General features: G+C 38.4%; 1 protein-coding gene and 1 long non-coding RNA gene across 11 annotated transcripts in view; one reads left to right on the top strand and one right to left on the bottom strand.

The window, feature by feature from the left end:
• Window positions 1-22160, bottom strand: part of GRIK1 (glutamate ionotropic receptor kainate type subunit 1) — a 362404-nt gene that overhangs the window by 165846 nt on the left and 174398 nt on the right. The window lies entirely within an intron of this gene.
• On the top strand, window positions 1517-19785 carry LOC139040961 (uncharacterized). Its single transcript, XR_011495287.1, has 3 exons — window positions 1517-1677; window positions 8355-8436; window positions 17634-19785. It is a non-coding gene; the product is annotated as an uncharacterized lncRNA (long non-coding RNA).

The following is a 22160-nucleotide window of genomic DNA, read 5'->3' on the forward strand; positions in this document are numbered from 1 at the left end:
CCCAACCCCTGACATGAGTCATCTGGACAGTATGTGAGGAGAGAGCCAGGCCACTCAATGTGGGAATGCAAAGAAGGCCTAAGAGCTTGGATGTAGTGAGAGAGAAGTTTATAAGATAGCGTAGGTAAAATTTAAGGCAACTCACACCTGATAGTTTCCATTTCCTCTTTGAAATAAGAGATTAGGCTTTTCCATAAGGAAAAGTGAAGGGGCCAGGAAAAGGTGGGAGGCTTGAACTGTAAATGTCTGTAATTGTTCATGTAGAAGAGTAGAGGACAGGACAGACAACATGTCAGTAACAAGCCCTACCAAGTAGCATTGAGGTCCTAGTTGAAGTTCAAAGTCATCACACTGTAATAGCATTCACACAATCATATCTCCTCCCATGGTGATTGGCTACTTAGGGAGGTAGGAGCGATTCAATGATGTAGGTTTGAGAAACTGCAGGACACATGGTAGAAAGTCAAGATTAGCAGGGTTTAGTGAACTGGAGAGTGGAAATTTGACATGAAGAAAAGTGAGGTTTAGGTTGAATAAGGAAGAAAGTAAGAGTATAAGGAATTGTTAGCTTGGAGGTGAGGGAAGGACTAAAGGATATGGATTTCTGGATGAGATCCATGAGCCAGTGCTGTGAGAGTGAGGAAGTGAGAGTTAGCCCTGCCAATCGTAGTTCAACGCTGTAAATCATTACATCACAGTGTGAATGAAGTTATATCATAAAAGCTCACAAATGGATAATGCCATGTGTCAATTCGATTATTCCCTCCTTGAATTGACAAATGAGTGCTGAACATTCACCATGTGTCAGGTGCTGTCCTAGATCCTGGGGATACAGAGGTAAACCAAACAAAGTCCTTGGCTTCATGGAACTAATATGCTAGTGGAAGAGGAGAGATAAACAATAAACGGAATAAATGCATAAACTATGCATCTTACATAAAATATGTCAGATGGTGATAAGGAAGCAGGAGAGGAGAATAGGGAGTATTGAGGTAAGAGGGGGTTTGCAATGTTAAGTAACATGGACAAGAAGTAGAGGAAAATGTGATTGGAATGATGTGAAAGAAGAGACAATGCCATATAAGCAGAATCCAACTTATAAATGGGTTGAATATGTGGCTTTCCAAATAGTCATCTGTATTTTGATTAGTTAGAACTCAAGCTTCCTTTTCACAAAAAGATGAGATGATTAATGGTGATTGGGGACCCAGGCAATCCTGACTTCTTCACAAAAACACTTTCTTGGATTCATAACATGTTGGAAATGCCTTCCTTTACAACCCTGAGCTTCAAGTCCTTTTAAGATTTTCTGGCCCCCAAGTCTAGATTTTTTTTTTGAGTTCTGAGAAAAGAAGGGAGTCTCGTGAGCGATGGAGGCTGGGAATTTCTCATGACATTACATCTGGGGGGAGCAGAGAAGTCAGAAGAGGGAAGAGGGGAGGTGACTCTAGTGCCTGGAGCCCTGATTGAGTTGCTGGGTGACTGTAAACAAAGGGTAGAAAGAAGCTCAGAAGCTCCAACAACAACTCCCCAAGGACACCTTGCAAAGCTTCTGGGCACAGGGAGGACACTGAGAAGACCTTGGCAGCAGTGGCTTCCTTTGGAAGCTTGGTGTTCAGAAAGTGGGATGCTTGCCCTTGTTGATTACCCTATAAGCCAATTTCTCAGGAGATTCAGGTAGGAGGAACACAAGCCTGACCACCATGTACTGTTTGTTTATTTGTTATATCCAGTATCACTTATACAATGATAATTATTGAAAACCTAATGGGTACCTCTTGGGATAATCACCGAACAACACACAAGATCCCTGCCATGTGAGCTCGCATTCTAGCAGGGTAAGTAAGACAGTAGAAAATCAACAGAGTAAATACATAAGTTATGTAGGCTATGTGAGAACTGTGGGTCCGGTAAGACAGTGAAGGCTGGAGAATCTCATCCACAAAACGAAGCTCCTGGCTTCTTCAGTTTTCACCACTTGGAGGTATTTTTCATGTTTATAATTGTAGTAGACAGAGATGAGGTTTCTGGAAGTGTTACCTACACATAAGGGGTGGTTCTGTATCTTTTAGATTGAGTTTTCACTATAAGCTTAAAAAATGACTTTGAGTGTCTAAGAATTCTGGAGAACAGTTTCGGCTGTTTTGAAATGCTTGTGGATGTCTATGAGAAAAATTAAGATGTTTTAATAATGCAGTTTCAGTCATTAATCACTTCTTGAAATGAGAGAAAAAAGTAATTGCCAAGATGCAAGGCTTTGAAGTTATTATACCGAGCGTGGATGATCACCACTACATTTCTCCAATGGCTTTATTACATTACTTTAAGTATGGTCTCTTTTTCCAGGAAAGCAGAATTTATAAGAGCTATGGTAATACACCCAGTACCTTGTAAACATTGCCTATATCCCCGGTTAGCCCGTCTATATATGAAAAAGCTGTTCTATTTTACAAAGTACATAATTGCGTTTAAATTTATTTTTCTACTTTCCACAGCCCAAACGAACCACTTATAATAATCATTGTATTTTTCCACCACCACTCTGAAGGAAACTTTATCATGCGGAGTTTCCTTCAAACAGGTAGTTGTTTTAAAATATACTTGTAAACAGGGCAAGCAGAAGCCATAATCTCAACACCACCCCAAAATATCTCAGGAATGATATATGAATTTTTTTAAACAACAGTATTTGTATCAACATTTTAAAGAATATTTTTCCATGTAAATGACCTTTTCAAAGTAAAAATTTCTTAGGAACTGTATCTAAGGTTTCAAATAGATGATTACACCAACCAAAGAGGAATTTTATCAGCTCACAGATACATCCTTCATTCGCCATTTGCAAGAGAGAATTTAGCTAAAATCTTTCGCATCTGTTCCCTGGCTCTCTTTTTCTCTCTAACTTCTTCTAGTTTATTTTATTAGCTTCTCTTCCTCAGCCTGCTCCATTATATTGATCTTCTTGTGTGTGTGTATGTGTGTTTTATTATTCTCTCTTTCCTGTTCACAAATTTTGGGTGACCTCATTTACTGTCATGACTTTACAGCCACTGTATCCTATATGGCTCTTTCCTATATGATGGTACTTCAACTTCATTTTGGATCCCTATCTAGAGTAGGGTAACCAACCATCCCCAGGGATTGTCACAATATTAACACTGAAAGTCTGGCATCCTAGGAAAGTCCTTCTCCCAGCTGTGAAGAGTGCGGGTTGTCGGAGATGGAAAAGGTTGGAGGAAAGACTCAAAACTCATACAGCACTCCCCAAATTAGGGGCTGAAAGCAATACTGTTTTCAGCGTCAAATGGATACAGCATAGATTGTCCACCTCCCATTACTGTCACTATTTTTTCTCCAGCCACTGAAGTTGGCAATCATGATTTGCAGTTCACAATAATGGACCACTAATTGTTGCTTCTCTTCCAGTGATGCGTCTTAAGTGGGCAACGTAAGTGGCTTTCAATCAAGAGTATTAATATTCCATCTTTGACTTTGTCAGTGGATTAACTGTTGTTGTTTTGTATCAAGATACCGAAGCTTTAATTTGTTAAATGTCAAGTAGCTAAAATATCCTCATTAGAAGGATACACCATTGACTTTATTCTATGAATATCAAGAATATATTTCAACAAGGAAATGTTCTCAGTGAATTGGGAGAGAATTGCCTCTATCCACTGGAAAATTCTTTGTGGATGTCCTGGTAGAGAGCAGGGCAAGTGGAAAGGTGAGCTAGTATATTTGCCTCACTCAGCACTGGATCAAAACAAAACGTGGTCTGACTCACCATGGGATTAACATATTCCTTGAAACATGTTCTAGTTCTGTGTGACTGCAGATCACAGAAGCTCAAAATGATAAATTAATAGGCAATATCTGTGGCTGATTTTCTTGGTGAACAAGTCATGTGTAAAAAATTATCATGTGTGACGGCACTATATGAGTATGTACCACGGTTTAGATTGAGAAGTATTTCCATTTAAGAAGCTTGTGGCATTGAACTTAAGTTATGTGGATGAGATGAGCGGAGCTTATGTTCCACTGCCACAGCAGGTTACATTTGGCTGGGGAGGATGCTTCCCTTGAGTGTTTGATGCTTACTACTAAGTGAACATTTGCCCCACATTTTAAGACTTTTCTGGATTTTGATTTAGCATGTATAATTTGTGTGTTTGATTTTCAAGATCTAAATGCCAACATAAGGGAATTTTATCCAGAAGTGCGTTGGTACAACCAGCTCTCAAAAAAACATATTTGTATTTATAAACAAGTTTGTTATAAATTTTATTGGCATAAAATTTAGGAAAAATTGACAAATAGTAATGAAATATGCAATACTATTTCTCATAAATTCCATTAAGCCAATTGATTTTTGCAGGGCGTTTTTGCTAAACTCCTATATTTGTAGCCAACCTAGAATTAAAATTTAACCATGATTTTACAGAGTTGCATCCAAATACACTAACTTTTCCCCCCAAAACATTGTGATTAAATTTGTGACTTACTGTTACACTGTTTCTCACACTTGCACAAGTTACGTTCATTACACTGAAACTTCTTTCAACTTTAGGACTTAACATGGCACATTTTCAAGTTAGATGTGCATTATTAACATTTCTCCATCACTTTCCTAAGTCTAGGCAGTCAGCAAAACAATACGTCAACCTCTGATGTTTAGTGTTTATAGATATAGATTCACAGGGGTAAATGCTCCCATTATGGCCGACTTTGTACAGCACTTTATTGAGGTGTGATTGACAGACAAAAAGCTGTCCATATTTAATATACTAGTTGATGAGTTTGGAGATAAATATACATCTGTGACATCATCATCACAATCTATGCCCTAAACACATCCATCATCTTCAAAAGTTTTCTCCCGTCCTCTTCAATTTTTTTATTATTTGGTATTATTATTTTGTGTAATAAGAACACTTAACATAAGATCTACCCTCTTAGCAAATTTTTAAGTATACGACACAGTATTGTTAACTATAACTCTGTGCTGTACAGTAGATCTCTAGGACTTATTCATCTTGTATAACTGAAACTTTGCACCCTTTCAGTATTACTTCTGTGTTTCTCCCTCACCTCAGCCCCTGGCAATCACCATTTTTACACTCTGCTTCTATGAGTTTGACCATTTTAGAATCCTCATATGAGTGGTATCATGTATTATTTGTCCTTTTGTGGCTGACTAATTTCACTTAGTATAATATCCTCCAGATTCATCTATGTTGTCACAAATGACAGGACTTCTTTCTTTTTCAAGGCTGAATAATATTCTGTTAATTTCACTTAGTATAATGCCCTCCAGGTTCATCTATGTTGTCACAGATGGCAGGGCTTCTTTTCTTTTTCAAGGCTGAATAATATTCCATTAATTTCACTTAGGGTAATTTCCTCCAGTTTCATCTATGTTGTCACAAATGGCAGGACTTCTTTTCTTTTTCAAGGCTGAATAATATTCCATTGTGTGTAAATACCACGTCTTTATCACCATGGCTAATTTCAATCTACCAACATGATGTCAACACAGAATTGGGAAGAGATGGCAGCAGCACACCATTATATGATATTTTTACATTATGGATACAATAGATGTAAAAAACCTGGACGTAGGTAATAATAAATAAAGTAAAATAAGTAGGATGTGATGCATTTTAATATTTATTACCTTTGTTTTTGGTGTAATATATTTAATTACAAATTTATAGAATTTAATTTTTTCATAACAGCTGTGTTTACCAATAGGCTTTTAACATTCTTGAAAATTTAACAGTTGTCTGTTGTGAGCCAATACAACCAGCTCCAGCATATCATTGGCCTAATCTGAAGAGGCTTCATTGATGAGAGAAAGCAATGTACTCCACTTCCAAGCACCTCCACCACTGCCACTCCCTCTAAGCTACTGATATTCCTCCCAGGATCACTGCATGCTCTCCACTTCACCTTCCTGCTGCCCTCATTCCCTGTCAGTCCACTTGCCACACTGCAACCAGAGTGATCCTTTCAATGGCCATGTTAGATCTTAGAGTTCCTCTTTTCAAAGTTCTCCAATGGCTTTCCCTCTCACTTAGCATTTAACCCAACATTCTAGCCACCACCACATCTTTGACTTAGATCTAGTGATCTCTCTGTCTTGTTTCCTATCAACTCTGCCATTTTGCTTGTGTCTCATCAGCCTCCTTGCAGTTCTTCCCATGTACACAGAGCTCCTAGCTTGGCGCCCTTATGCTTTGCTTCCTTGGCCTGGCATGCAGAGACACCCCAACCTGCGCACTCTCTAAATTGCCTTGTCTCTAACCCAATGCTACCTTCTCAAAGAGACTTCCTTGACCAACTGATAATAAATAGCATGCCCCGAATCCCTGGACTGTTTTCTCTTCCCCTACCCTTCATCTCATTGTTCTTCCTAGCATGAATCAGAACCTACCATATTACATATTGACTGGCTTATTTTTCATGTCCCGAACAAGACATGCATTTCATGAAAGAAGGAACTTTGCTTCGTTCATTGTTGCATCCCCAGAGCCTAGAAAACTATCTGTCGCATGATAAGCACTGACAAATATTTGTTGGCAACATACATTAATCCTAGTTGTTGTTTACTTTGAAATTTGCTCTTTTGGGTTGAAGTCCACCACAATTTCTCCCAGGACAAGCTGCTCAGTGGGTCAAGGGGGCAGAAAGGTACCAAGTTCCACTAGTTATGTGGAAGAGAGGAGCCTGTTTCTAGTTCTCACAAAGATGCCATATGGGCTAGTGGTGGCCTTGATTTCATCCCATTGACAAATTATATTTTTCTGTCTTCAATACATTTAAAAAGCTATTTCGTAAACAAAAATGTTTTCTTTCCTCATTGCACCCAAAATCTTAGGACAACTTAGTTTAGCTATCACCTCTCTGGGAAAGAAGATATATAGATATGACTAAGCAACCAGAAAATTACACTTTTATTGGGAGTGGATCTGTGGATTATTAAAAATGGAAGCATCTTTGAAGAGATTGATACATTGTCAGTTCCACAGAAAAGATCATGAAGGAAAGGAGTTAAAGAGCAGTCATAATTGTTTATAAAATTTCAAGAAGGTTAAGTTAAATACGAACAGAAATCAAGTCCCATTTTCTTCCTTACCATGGCTCAGAAAAGAAACTAAGTCTAAGCACCTAGAAAGCAATTAAAACTCATTGTGATGACTGCACTCACAGAATATTTGTAAACAACCTATACAGAAATTTACAGTCCATGTCTCATTTTTTTTTAACATGGCCTTACTTTATCTATAGCCAGGAAATCAAATAGAAGGATAAAAAGAGAGCAAGAAAAAAGCTTCCCTACTCCTGATTTACTTCTGTAGTAACAACATGGCCACAATGTCAAGGGATAGTGTTATTCAAAGTTTAAATTCTAAATTGCTGACTGTAGATATTTCCTTTAAGATTTTTGTTTATCTGTGAAGTGGACATAGTAGTATTTATCGCCGCAGGAAAAGTTCTAAAAATCAGATAATATGTGAAAACTGATATTGTTAGCCTTAAGGCTATGTTTCCTAAATTGGTTTAAATATTTAAGTGGGCATTTTTGTGAAAAGGAAAGTTTTCCTAAGACTTTAATGATGCTTGCATTGCACACAATATATTTATTATTGTCCACTTAAGGAAATGAGAGTTCTTTCAAAGAATATGCATGTTCAGACCTTCAGATGTACTCTCCATTTATGATTTCTTCAATACTCTATAAAAGTCACCAAGGCTTAACAATTTCAAAAGGCAGTTCATCTCTCTAAGAGGTCCTCTTTTAAATGTGGGCTGCCGGACCTCGCCCAGGTGGCTTATCTGACAGTCTTGGCAAGACTCTGGCCTGGGTGATGATTCTGGCTCCAACGTTTCTGCCTACAGCACAAAGAAACTAAAGGCTCATTTCCCAGAGGACGGGGGAAGTTGTAGCTCTAACTATTTAAAATCGGATTTTATTGGGTAATGCTTCAAAGCACTCACTCTGAATTTCTGCTAACAAAGCTGAACATTCAGCCAAAATATTGGAAAGGAAATACTCAGGCAGAATGAAACGACAGAGGAGGCTTGGAGGAGCTGAGCCAAGAATTACAAAATAAAAGGGGCATATTCCAGAAGGAGAATTGAAAGAGAAAACTGTTTTTAGCACACCAGTTAGAATCTCATTGTCCCACAGTCATACCCAAATCTTGGAAATAACTAATTCTTTAGTCAGTTTTTAGCTTTTCCTCTCATACACTCACTTAAAATCCTGTGCCCTTACAGTAAAGAAGACTTTACTAGCCCTTCTGGGCAATTCAATCTTTTAACACAAATTGGCATTTACCATTTAATGGCAGGTACTGAGTATGGAGGCCACAGGAAAGTTTTCTACTTCTACTCTGGAAATAAAATGACTTCAGCATCCATGTAATGAACAAGGTAGGTGTTCTGAACAGGTATTTCTATCAGAAGCAATCACCATTTGAAACACAGGTCTGGGAAGCAGTTTAAGCTCCATAACATGACTCTGAGGGTAAACATATATACTTATTTATCTCCTAGTAGGATAGCTTTATTTATACTCTATTGATTTTTTTTTTTTTTTTGAGGAAGATTGGCCCTGAGCTAACAGCTGCCACCAGTCTTCCTCTTTTTTTTTTTGCTGAGGAAGACTGGCTCTGAGCTAACATCCATGTCCATCTTCCTCTACTTTATATGTGGGATGCCTGCCACAGTGTGGCTTGACAAGTGGTGCATAGGTCTGCACTCAGGATCCGAACTGGTGAACCCCAGGTGCCAAAGTGGAATGTGTGAACTTAACCACTATGCCACCGTGCCGGCCTCATACTCTATTGATTTTACTGTAAATTCTTCTGCTCCTTGAAAAACTCAGTTTATTTGATCAGGGGAAGCCAATCCCACCCAAACTGCCTTAATGGATTCTTCAGAAATGGCTGAGGGCAATCCTAGAGACAGCTCAGGAAGCCAGTCTACAAGGACAAAACAGAAAACAGGAAGAACTGAGCAGAAGTTTACTGTGCTGGGCAGAAATAGAATCCTGGATAGACTGATTTCAGTGAGGTTCTTGCATTGCTCATTTGTCAATGATGATTCACTTGTATTTCTAATCCTCACAGAGTGTATGTGTGTATGCATTTCTTTTATAAAATCATCTTTACTAACTATAGCATGCACCACCTTTGAGAAAATTTCAAATTTACCTTCAGAATAGATAAACATGTTTCTAGGTGTTCCCTCCATTGTATCTGAAAGCACAGCAGGCAAATCTTCCTACAACCGCTTGGAGACAGTTAACTTCTTTTGAAAATCTCCTGCATTGCAAACGACCCACAGAAATGACAGAAATCAAACCGGAGTGAGTAAAAAGCAGAGTGATACTTTGGCCTAAGAGATTTCTAAAAATAAAATGTATGGTAACAATTCATGATGAATTTGAAAAAAAAAGTTCAAGGACTTTTTCTTTTTGCTTTGTATTTAACATCTCCAAGTGGTTCTGCAGAGAAGCTATATTTGAGAGAATAAGAATTCACGTACAAGGTGATTATTTTTAATGCATGTGTCTGTCTTAAATTATCATGATGTCAAAGAATTTAAAAGGACCTTGATCATCTATAAAGTTTTTATTTACAACTTCAATTTTTAGAAAGAAAACCATTTAGATATTGCTAAAGTGTCTCAAGATAAGGAGACTAGATATTGTTCTTGTAAACAACAACACAGCCTTTGTAATATAGTCAAGTCAATACATGCTTATTGCAAATGTAAACTGTGCCGGGGATACGGAATCAAACACGACACTTTCTTGTTCACGTATGCACTCATTTACAACATTTATTGAGTGTCTACAATGTGCCAGGACCACTTTGAGGCAATGGGTGTCCAAGACGGAAAAGTAAGACCAAGTTGCTGCCTTTATGGAAATTTCAGCCTGGAGGAGGAAAAAGACATTAAAAAAAGATGTTTAACATAATAGCAGGCAGAGTAAAGTGCTGTGATTAAAAATAAAGCAGGACAAGAGATCAAGGGTGACAGAGACAAGAGTGCAGTTTTAGGTAGGATGGTCCAGGAAGACCCTTCTGGCAAGGTGACTTTTAAACAGGGACTTGAATGGGATGAGAATAAGAAGGAAGGCATTCTAGGCAGGTGGATCCTAATGCTAAGGGTACTATAGTAAGAGAAGAGGGCATGTTGAGGGTATGTTACCATAGTGAGAGAAGAAGGTATGTTGAAGAACCCATGGTCAGTGGTTCTGGGGGGATGAAGCATGGAGAAATGGCAGAAGAGAAGGCAGGAAAGGGATGTGGGGGCAGTGTTAGAAGGGATTGTAAACTATGCTGAAGAGTTTGAATTTTCTTAAGGTAGTAGAGAATTGAAAGAGTTTTAAAAGAGATAAGAAGCCAGAGCTGTATTTTCACCAATACTTGGGAGTGGTGTGGAGATTAGGAAGGGTGGAGGAAGGTAATACTTTCCTTTCATGTAGTGTAAATCAGAGGTCTTCAACTACATTTGTTCATATATGTTTGATCAAATATATTTAATGGTTAATTTTGTGTCAAGTTGCCTGGGCCATGGGGTGCCCAGAGTAAGCACTTCTGGGTGTGTCTGTGAGGATGTTTCTAGGTGAGATTAGCATTTGAATCTGTGGATTCAGTAACATAGATTGCCCTCCTCAAAGTGGGTGGATATCATCCAATCCATTGAAGGTCTGAATAGAACAAAAGGGGTCGATGGAGAAATTCCCCCCTTTTTCTTCTTGCCTGACTGCTTCATCAGGGACATTGGTCTTTTCCTGCCCTTGATGCTCCTGGTCCTCAGGCTTTCAGACCTGAACTGGAACCTGCACCATTGGCTTGTGTGATTCTCAGGCTTTCAGACTTGGACTCAATTACACCACACGCATCCCGGGGTCTCCAGCTTGCAGATAATAGATGTTGGTACTTCTCAATCTTCAGTTATGTGAGGCAATTCCTTATAATAAATATTTTCCTATATATATATATATATCCTATTGGTTCTGTTTCTCTGTAGAACCCTGACTAATACAACCTTCTTTCCCCCAAAAAATTTTGAAAAATACTTAAAATGTTCACAATGTATATTTTAAATACTTGCAAAAATATAATTTCAAGCTTACTCAAAATATTGGCATTTAAAAATAACTATTTCACTCTATTTAAAGTATTCAATAGAATATAAACGCCAAGGTGATTTGTTTCCCACCACCATCCGCGTAAAACCACAATTAGTTGCTTTTAACAGTTTTACATTAGCGCCTTTTCTCCTTCAACTTCCTCTACAGAATTTACTCTAAAATAATGTTTTTATGATTTTTAAATGTTTTTTGAATAATTTTTGATATTTTCTGCGACAAAAGCACATGCACACATATATTACATATTTATAATGTATTAATTTTAGTTAATGAAACTAATCATAGTAACTAATATATTCATCATTTATTTATAATTACCATACTTATAATTATACATAACAAATATATTTAGTTAATATAACAGTAATAATAGCAGCAATCCTTCATATAGTACTGACTATGTACCAGTCCCTGTTCCTGATGCTCTTCACATTTTACCTTAATTAATTTAATCTTCACAACTACCCTAAGAGGTAACTCAGAAATCTGTTCAGATAAACAAGGGGTGGGAACAGAGAGACTTTCATTACAGCAACATCATATAATCCTTTGAATGCCTTCGGAGTTACGTGCCCAAATCAAATAGTGAGCTATCATCAAAGGATGCTATCTATTATCTAATTCAATTAGGTTCTTCTTCAATATTCTCATAGCAGAATATTTGACAGCACTCAACCTGGGAAGGAATTTGTTAGCTCGTCTCAGGGCCGCAGTTACCAGTGATGGAGAGTCTTTACACCCATATGGCACTGCAGAGAGAGGAGCCAGTGGATGTGCGAGAGAGGTTGCCCTTTCTTTTGTTAAGACAGTGAAGGTCAATTCACCCAGGAGACACCTTGACTGTGCTACATTCTCAGAAGATTGGTTTTGGAAAGATTACTATGGAAGCTGAAGATCTAGAAACCAACCCCTTAAAAATCCCACTATCCTTGCTTCGCTTGAAAGCCTTCTGCTCCATCAGGGCCACGTATACCCCAGTCCTCGGATCGCTGGTCAATTCTGATCCCCCCAAAGCCACCCTGGCACGGCCCTCTTGGAGGGCACGCTCAAAGTTCCTCTAAACTATTCTTTTTGTTGCTTTTCTTGTCCTTAAAAAACTTCTTGTCCTTTTCAAAAGTTGCCCAAGATATTAAATGGTTCTCTGGCCATCGTTTGAAACTAGAGACCAGATTTTTATTATGTTGATCAGCTCTCTTTACAATGTTCGGTGCTTGACAGGTTAATGTATGTTTTATTGGATTATTGATCGATTTTTTGTTCCTATCGAACAGCAAAGTACCATTTTCAAATGATGCAGATTGTGAGCAAAAGTGGGTGATGGGGAGGGGCAGTACTGGATGACAGTGGATGCAGCTGCTGCTAAGTATCATTTCACCCATGAAATATATTTTCAAAAAATTGCTATAAGGAAAAAACTCTTTCCTATTTCTATCCTTGGAATTCTAGAACCATTTTAAAGTTATATTGATGAAAAAAAATGTTACTTAAATTTAAACAAGCTACAGTCCGCCTAAAAGATATTTCTTGAAGGATACAGAAGCCACTTTGATATATTAATTTTATACCAGAAGTTTTCAGAGCTTGCTGGTTGAATGATCTGTTGGAACATGACCATTTTATTAAACTGTCGTATTTTAACTTATCCAACAGTTATTTTTTTTTGTGCAAAATCTCATTATGGATTTTACATGTTTCCACAGGTAGAGTGGTGGAAAATTGATAGCTGTTGTTTCATTTGACAAATTCTTGGATCCTCATATATTTTCTTGCTTTTGCCCATAACCAGGAAATGGACTGGTTATCACTTTCCAGGCCTTTGTTGTAGGAAGGAAACAGTCCTTTTGAAAGCTCTGGGTGCTGTTTGTGAATATTTAATCATGGAGGTGGTACCATGGCCTCATCTACAGCAATATGTCAAAATTAATTTCATGGTATTCTGTCAAGGAAGGAATCTTACCATATGCCCTCAAATAAAAATAAATGTTAGGAAAACTCTGACAAGGAGTTTACCTAATTCTGCAAAATCTTTGGATGCAAGATTCCCTTAAATGAAAATAGAATCATTCATGCAAACATGATTGAGTTTAATTTATTTCTGTTGTTAAAAAGGAGTTTAAAAAAAGGACTTCCGTCTTCTTATGCCTCCAAATTCACACTGAATATCTTTAGTACAGAGTCTCATGTTTTTCTTAGAAATGCATTAAACGCAAAATTAAATATGAAGAGAGAGGAAGAGTGAGAACCTGACAGACATACTTAGAAGGATGTTAAATACTTGGATTGGAGACACAGTGAGCAGATTCTCCAAATATGACAACGGTTCCCTGAGACCAGGACAATGTTACATATCAGTAAGTCACTCAACACATGTTTAATGACAATCTCAGAGAAAAGAGCCTAGCTCTGCCTGAACACATGGAACTTTATTCTCCACTAATAAACCCTACTGCCTGATTCAGTAAACATATGGAACACACGTGGGTGTGTGGATGAATTACTGAAACAAAATTTCACTTTTTGCCTTGTGATGTTTTAAAATTTTTGATACAGGCAAATTTATCAGCTTTTGAAATTGTACCTGGACTTTTTTATACTTAGTTTATAAAGAAATTCACTCATGTTTTCTATCAGTACTTTTATGGTTTCATTTTTTGCATATAGATATTGAATCATTTTGAGCTTATTTTTATATATGAAATGAATCTAAGCTTATATTTTTCCAAATAGCTATCCAGTTTTCCCCACACCATTTATGAAAAAGTATATCTTTTCCTCGTTGCTTTGAGATGTCACCTTTCTTGCTTCTAAATTTCCATATGTACTTGAGTATGTTTCCAGGTCCTCTACTCTGTTTCACTGGTGTGTCTGTCTGGTCATGTTCTGGTACCACACTGGTTTAATTATAGAGGCTTCACTGCATGGTTTCACACTAGACAGGGCTGATCCTGCCCACCCTCCTCACTGCTCCTCTTTGTCAAGATGTTCCTCGCTATTTTTGCGTGTTCTTTAGGAGGACTTAACGGTTAAGTGTCAGAATTTCTATAACTAATTCTCCAATGAACACATACATATGTACACAAACAGGGGGAGAGAGATGAAGCAAATACGACAAAAAGTTATCAAGTGGTGAATCTTGGTGAAGGGTGTATAGGTGTCCATTATAGGATTATTGCAAATTTTCTTGTGGTCTGAAAACTTTCAAAATAAAATATTGAGAGAAAATCAAAGAAACAAGTTGGGGTAAATCGAGTGGTTTCTCATTAACCTCTAGGGAAAGGTGGACAGTCATGGGGGTGGGAGTGAGGCTCCTCAGTGTGTACTTAGAAATAATATTTTGTTTTATTTTGAACAATCCAAATATATTAGTGGTTCAAAACAAAACATAAATAAAAATCTCAATTACAACAATTCCCTCTAATTATGGGAGCTGTGAAATGGATTTCAAACTCCGTGAGTGTTTAGCACTGGAAAATTAAATAGTATCATAAAATTCTCAAGAATGAACCAGCCAAGGAAGCTCCTGGTGGTGGTCTGGCTCGGCCTGGTACACGAGACCACCACTTCAGAGGGGCCAGGGGCAGGATGGCATCTCACTTCCAGAGGAGGCATTCCCAGAAACTCAGCCCTTTTGACCTACACATCGCAATTCTAACTTCTCTTCCTACTCTCCTCTTTCACTCTTTCTGGACATTTCTCTATTTACTAAAGGTCATGTGCAAGGAGTGTTACTATGTTGGCCCTTGATGGTTCATGTGCACACATGTCTGCAGACTTCTGACATCAGTTTTTCCTTCTTTCTGTGTCCCACCTTTCAAGCAGGAATGTCAAAGAGGAGAGGGGGCAATGAACCCTGCGCAGCTCAAAGTTTAGCTGGGACCGCTGCCCTCAAGAGCCTCTAGAGTTTTCTTTCTCCCTGGAATATCATTCTCTTTTTATCCTTCATCTGGCTGCTATTGGCCTTAATCCAAGCCTCAGTACAGATTTCACTTGTTCTCAAAAGTTTGTCTATATTTTACAAGATGGTGTTAGGTGTTCCTCTTGTGTGCTCCCATAGTCCTTTGAATAACCCGAACATAGGACATTTCATGGTGTGCTGTAATTACCTAATGATAACTAATAAAACTGATTACTCACTAAATGCTCAGGGATTAAATGTATTATTTGATTTTCACATCAATCTCATGAATAGCAGGTTTTTTGACCTCTATTTTAGAGCAGAGGGAACTAGGCTTAGAGAAATTTAGTTATTTGCTGTAATAAGAAGACATTAAGATGGCCCCCAGTGATCCCCACCTCCTGGTACCCACAGTCTTGTATAATCCCCTCCCCTTGAATATGGGTTGGACATAGTAAGTTGCTTAGGAAAAACAGAACACAGAAAAAGGGATGAGATGTCACTTCTGTGATTTGGTTATAAAAGACTGTGATGTTTACCTTGCTCGTAGATTCTTTTTATCACCTTCTTGGACTGTACCCTTTGTTACAGCAAGATAGTGTGTTGGAGAGGCCCATCTGTTGGAACTGGAGGTGGCTTCCAGTTAACTGCACCTGAGGTCCTTAGTCTGACAACTCTCAAGGAATTGAATCCTGTCAACAACTGCATGAGTAAACTTGGGAGCAGATCTCTTCATAGTTGAAACTGCAGTTGACACCACAGTCATGGGTGTGACTGCAACCTTGTGACAGACCCTGACACAGAGGGCCCGCCAAAGCTGTGCCCAGGTTCCTGACTCACAGAAACTGAGACAATAAGTTTGTATTGCACTAAGCTACTAAGCTTTGGAGTATAACAATAGATAGTTAACTAGTAGATAACTTAGCAATAGATAGTTATCAATAGACAACTAATACACTTGACTTAAGCCCCACAGGTAGAAATAGGGAGTACAGGGTTAAGTTATGGAGGTTCCAACTCTCTCTAGTGAATCCTTATGTCATGCTGCCTGGTTACTTAACAACTGTTTCTTCTTCATTTAAATATATTCTCACTTTTATTTCTAGCATTTAGCCCTGAGTCTGGTATTTTGTGTGTCCTTAATAATTATGGAATAAGAAGTGGGTACATGAAAAACAAAATCTTGTATGGTGAATTAGGCAGTCAAAGCAAAGTTTTTTCCACTTCGTATTTCTTAAAATTGGATAAAGAGAAGATATACATGTAACATACTGCTTTGGAACTCATATGAGCTTCGGCATGTTCACTGTAACATCAACATAGTCAATTATAACATCTTCCTACCCTAAAATGTGCATCAGGGAGCACACATGGGCCCTAAGTAGAAGTTAATTCCTTTATCAAACATTTGTTAAACACCTTCTGAATTTCTGCCTAGGAGCCAAGCCCTTGGAATACAAAGTTGGATAAAACAGTGTAGCAGGCAAGACCAAATGCAAATAGTGACGTTATTGTGTGACCTGATAACTGATTTGATTGAGGTTTGAACAAAGGACTGTGGGAATAGAGGGTAAACCAGTCAAGAGGAGTAACTCTCCACTGGTGGTCTCTCTTCTCTCTTTCTCTCTCTCTCTCTTTTACTCTCACTCTCTCTGTCTACAGACATACAGAGACATGCACATTTATAGATAGAGTTTTTGCTAATCTGGCAAATCATAAATGTTCATTCAGGGAATTAGGATTTTACTCAATGATTTTAATTATAAAGTAATTATGAGAAAAAGTTCAAGAGAAACTACTTGGCTGATCTGAAGCAGGGCATTATTGATCTTAGTGAGTCATTAAGCAACATGTTAGAGGCTTGACTTTGGAGGAGTGACACACAAAAAACCAGAGAATTGCCAACTGAAGGTGAACAATTGCTGGAGAAGCAACTTAAAGTGTTGTTCTTTTGATGTTCAAAGCAACTTCTCGTGGTTTTTACACACACAGAAATCTTCTTTTTTCTACATCAAGATACTGCTACATGAAACATTTAGAAAGAAAAATTATCATTTGCGGCAAGCCGTTTTCTATACACCATTCAGGTCAAAAATCAATTTTTTATAGGTTTACTTATAGTGAATTTGAGTTGCTGCATCTCAATCAACTATTTTATAATGGTACTTCTTGTCATCCTAGCTGGGATACCCTAAGGCATCTCCCAAGAATTTAGAAGTAATGAAAATAAAATTGCCCTCTGAGAGTTAAACTATGAACCAAATAAATAATAAACAAAAGTAGAGAATCACAGTTACCTTAAATAGACAAAAGCATTCCCAGTGTTGTAAGATTGGATTGTAACCTGCTTGAATGTGTTTGTGCACTAAGGAAGAATATATTCTCAACAGGTGGCTGTACAGCCATAGGAGGATAAAGGAACAGAGAGTCCCAGAAGCAACGTGGGCTATGCTGTTTAGGAATTGTCCTAGCCAATGAGCAAGACTGTCTTTTTGAGTTAGATGTTTCCAGCTCATATACATTGGATTAATCACCCAAATTCTTGTTGTGTTCTCTTTTCATGTTCAGTAAGGAAATTTCTGATTGCTATCTGACTTCCTGTATGCGTCAAGGTTAGTGAAGTAGATCCCGCGAAGAGGGGAAGGAAGAAATGCACCATCAGTTCATTGGGAAAAGAGTGGCAAGTATGAACAGTAAATGTAGACAACAATTTCACTAGTTCTCAGAGGAAATATTCTTTGACTTATTGCTGCTCTTTTTAATTCTATACTTTCGACAACTCTTTTCACCATAAAATTTAAACACACTTAATCCTCTCTCATCTTGAACAACAAAGTGAAATAAACATACAACTACCATTTTTACAACACCCCCACCCCTGCCTGCATCCCAGATAGTACTGTGAAAGCAAGCTGTATGTTTACTAACTCTATTCATATTTGAATTTCCCAGTGCCATTTTAGTTATGCTATTCAGACTCAAGGAAAGGGTTGTTTGTTCAAGCTTGTCCAGGTCAGTTTAAAGAGAACCAATCCCAAAGAGCTCATCAAGGAGGGGGCCAGTGTCATGAGTGACACCTCAGAGAAGGGAGTATCACAGCATAGGATCGGCACCAGAGGATCCTGCCACCCTAGTCATCAGGAAAGTCTCCTTTCTTGGCCACCTTTGTCAGTCTGCACCACTCCTCTTAGATTTTAAAGTCTGAAACCTTCTTGAGCAGCTTAAGAAAACATAAGATCCAAAGTTCTCAAAATGTCAAAATAACCCAAATAGATGATTCCCTTTATTTTCATAAATGTAGCCACAAACATGACAACTTGGGCAACTCTATGCACTGTTTTACATTTAGTGATTTTTATGACCCAAACTCTGCTAGGCAGAGTAATATAATCATTTGTAATCAATACCAAAAGAATGCACCTGGTATAAAATGCAAATTTCAAAAATTGAGTAAGATTGCATGTTCTGGGCCTCCTAAGATACTTGCAGACATAAGAATGCAAACACTAAAGCGGCCAGTAAAAACAATTGCTCTTTTCCTTGCTGTGAACATGAAAGTGGGAAGCAGCAAAGAACAATAAACAAATGAACATCCTTTTCATATTTCTTGCGACATCTACCCGGAATGGGTGGGGAAGAGAAATGCAGATAAGAAAATTAAAACCACAGGCGCCTGGGGGCCAGTGACAGCCTTCTGATCTTAATTTCATCTGGAGTTAGGAAGGCAGGGAAGTTCTATAACAGTTTCCTCTGCATGGCAGAGAGCTCCAACTTTTCTGGCAACAGCATCTCCCTAGAAACTACACAAAGTCCCCTTTGATTGCCTGTGATCAAAGCCATGAAGGCACTTCTGCAACGTCTTAGCTTCAGAAAGGCAGGAAAATCAGAATGCTGAGAGTGTATCAATAATTCCTAAGCATATTTTTAAGGTGAGTGGTGCTTCTTAGAGAACTTCATCATTATGAAAAATGACTTGTTTCTGCCCTTCTTGTTGTACACCCAGGAAAAAAGTTAGCCTTAACTCTCCGATTAGTAAGTTGCACGTCATGATTGATATTGAATATGTGTAGTTATTCTACTCAAAATTTGTGCAGCTGATCACATAGAGCCAGATAGCACTCAGTGATGGGAGGTTCAATAAACTGGAAGTCGGGAGACTCAGCTTTGTCATCAATTCAATGTAGCCTAGTGGACATGTCTAATAGCCTTGGCCTCAGTATCCCCTCCTATAAAATGGGGTGAGGAGCTGGAGCTCAGTGCTCTCTGTGACTCCTTTGGGGCGTCCTCATCAAAGAGGCTCCTATTTGTTTGATTCCACATACCCTCATTTATAGCCATGGCTGACCCTTGGCAAGACCGCCAAGTCCTGAGCTTTCTACTTGGTTTTCTTTCCTCCTCTTTCTGTGCCCTTTCTGCCAGGTTTGGTGTCTCTGTCAGCAGGAGAAGTACAGACATCTTAAAATGAATTAGTATGCAGCACCTGACCAAGAAAAATTTGTATCTTTAAAAAGTCAGCAAGCAAAAAAAGGAAAAAGAAGAAAAAATGAAACCTGTATAAATGTGGGGAGGGAAGAATATTTTAAAGTCAGAAAAATTGTTTATGTATTTCATCTGTGTAATTTATTATTTGTGTGAATTTTATTAAATTATTTAACTTCTCTGAGTCTCAAATCCTTGTATGTAATAAAACTTAGTCTCTAAGTTTTGCAATAAAGTTAAAAAGGTGAAGTGTTCATAAAAAGTGTAAATTTCTATTTACTCTATAAAGGGCATAATCTAAATTGTGATGTCTTTATTATGTTTACTATTTATTTACATATTTCGTGAATTTTAGTAGTAGTAGAGTAGAGGAGTATTAGTAAAAGTGGTTGTAGTGATAAGAGCTACCAAATTATTATTATTTTTTTTACTGAGGAGATTCGCCCTGAGCTAACATCTGTTGCCAATCCTCCTCTTTTTTTACTTGAGAAAGACTGTCCCTGAGCTAATATCTGCACCAATCTTCCTCTATTTTGTATGTGGTTGCTGCCACAGCATGGCTGACAAGTGGTGTATGTCCGTGCTTGGGATCCGAACCCAGAAACCTGGGCTGCCAAAGCAGAGCATGCCAAACTTAACCACTATGCCAGGGACCGGCCCCCCAAATTATTTTTTAATGATGATGTTTCATATACAATGAAGAATCAGGGTAGAAGAATTAATTGGGGGAGAAGATATGGTCTTTCTGGTGCAATTAAAATATATATGACCATTCTTAGTATAATGTATAAACTAGGGTAGAAGAATTAATTGGGGGAGAAGATATGGTCTTTCTGGTGCAATTAAAATATATATGACCATTCTTAGTATAATGTATAAACTAGTCACCCAGAGTATTTTTTGGGTTCGTTTCCTCCCTCCCTCCCTCCCTTCCTTCCCTCCTTTCTTTCCCCCTTTTTCCCCTCCTTCCCTCTTTCTTTCTTCTTTATTTCTTTTGTTAATATGCGTTCACTTTGCATTGACAAACTCCAACCTTTGATGAACTCTAAAGGAAAGGCAAGCCAACCACAGAGTAGAAACATCACCCTGGACCAGGGCTCTGTGTCAACAGTGACCACAGGAAGCATCTGGTGGGGATGAAGAGAGTAGCTATTTTAACTGGAATTTTGAAGACTTGAGACTCAGAAACATACTGACATTTGGGGACCAAGAAGGGGCGTATACAGAAAATGTGCCATCAAGCTCGCCCTGAGCTATGGCTTGCTGAGGCAAATTATCTTCTAAACATAGGACCTTAGGCAATATGGTCCAAAGTCTCCCTGTTTTTCTGAGCAGAGTCAGTAGCAAGAGAGCAGGGAGAGGGTAGAACGACAGAAGCAAAAATTGGAGACTGTTGGAGAGGCAGGCTCTCTTATAGATTTTCAGAAGGAAAAGGAAACTTTGTAAGTGACACAGATTTCAAATAAGGTCATTTAGCAAGAACACTTCCTCCCATCACCCCACCCTAACCTCAGCTTTTTACATATCACCACTACTTATACCACCTGCCTCTTGTCCAGTAATCAGAACCAGGGTGGTGTAACTGGACCTATCTTCCAGATCACCTCCTTCAAGTTGCCTCTTGGTGCCATCTCTCCCCTTCAAGCTTGCCCTTGAGACTAAAGGTTTATCATGACTTCATCTCTGTTGACTGGAATAAGGTGTAAGCATATTTTATTATATAGCCATTTCTTAGCGATGGTCCTGGGCCCCCCAAGAACTTTCAACTGTGTGCTCCAGAAGCCATTCTTTATTCCTCCCAGCTCTCCTAATGCCCCAGCCTACATATCCTGTCAATCTTTTTGTACAGGAGGGTTTTCCCTACAAACTGGAGAAGTCTTTGCATGTAACCTGGTGGGTAGTGGTGTATCCTGATTTTTGCATAGATTGCACACAATCTGACCAGTTTATTTGGTGATCTTTTAATAAGCATTTGCCTTATGATTGTCCCTGTTACTTCCCACTCCAATTCCACCTGTGGGAGGGGTGCTTTCACTAAAGAAGCCAGCTGCCTGCTCTACCTGTCGGTAACACATTCACAAAGTTAATGAGCACTTGCGCACTTGGCAGTGGACACCACCATTTTATTTGCTTCCAAATATGGCTGGCATATGTTGTCTCAGTTATGGAAAATTTGAATTGAAACCGTAAGTCTTTATAGTACTGGCAAGAGATAATAGCCACTACAGCCAGGGCTCTTCTGAGAAATCCATGTCTCCGAGGTCTCTTCAGAGTTCAAGAAGATGCCGATTTTTGTCAATCACAGCATCTTGTGATGTGGCCCTCATTTGCCCGAACCCAGATTAAGGTCTATTAGTATGCTATTTCCTTCTATCCAAATAGTGATTCTCATGGCTTTTTAAAACTCCTTTTTTGCCTTTATTTTCAGAAAGAATTTTTTAACTTTTCTTCTCATGCTCTCATGTCACAATTGGATTTCAATTAACAAGGATCTTGGCCCAGAAATGCTGAGTTCTTCCCTAATAAATTGGATAACTTCATTGTAGTAGAACTTTTCTTGTAGGGACATTGGTTTTATTATCCTTTTGATCTCCTTGGATTTTTAATTTTTGAGTA

The sequence above is a fragment of the Equus asinus genome, chromosome 18 (genome assembly GCF_041296235.1).
Source record: "Equus asinus isolate D_3611 breed Donkey chromosome 18, EquAss-T2T_v2, whole genome shotgun sequence".
In the NCBI taxonomy this organism is placed as follows: Eukaryota; Metazoa; Chordata; class Mammalia; order Perissodactyla; family Equidae; genus Equus; species Equus asinus.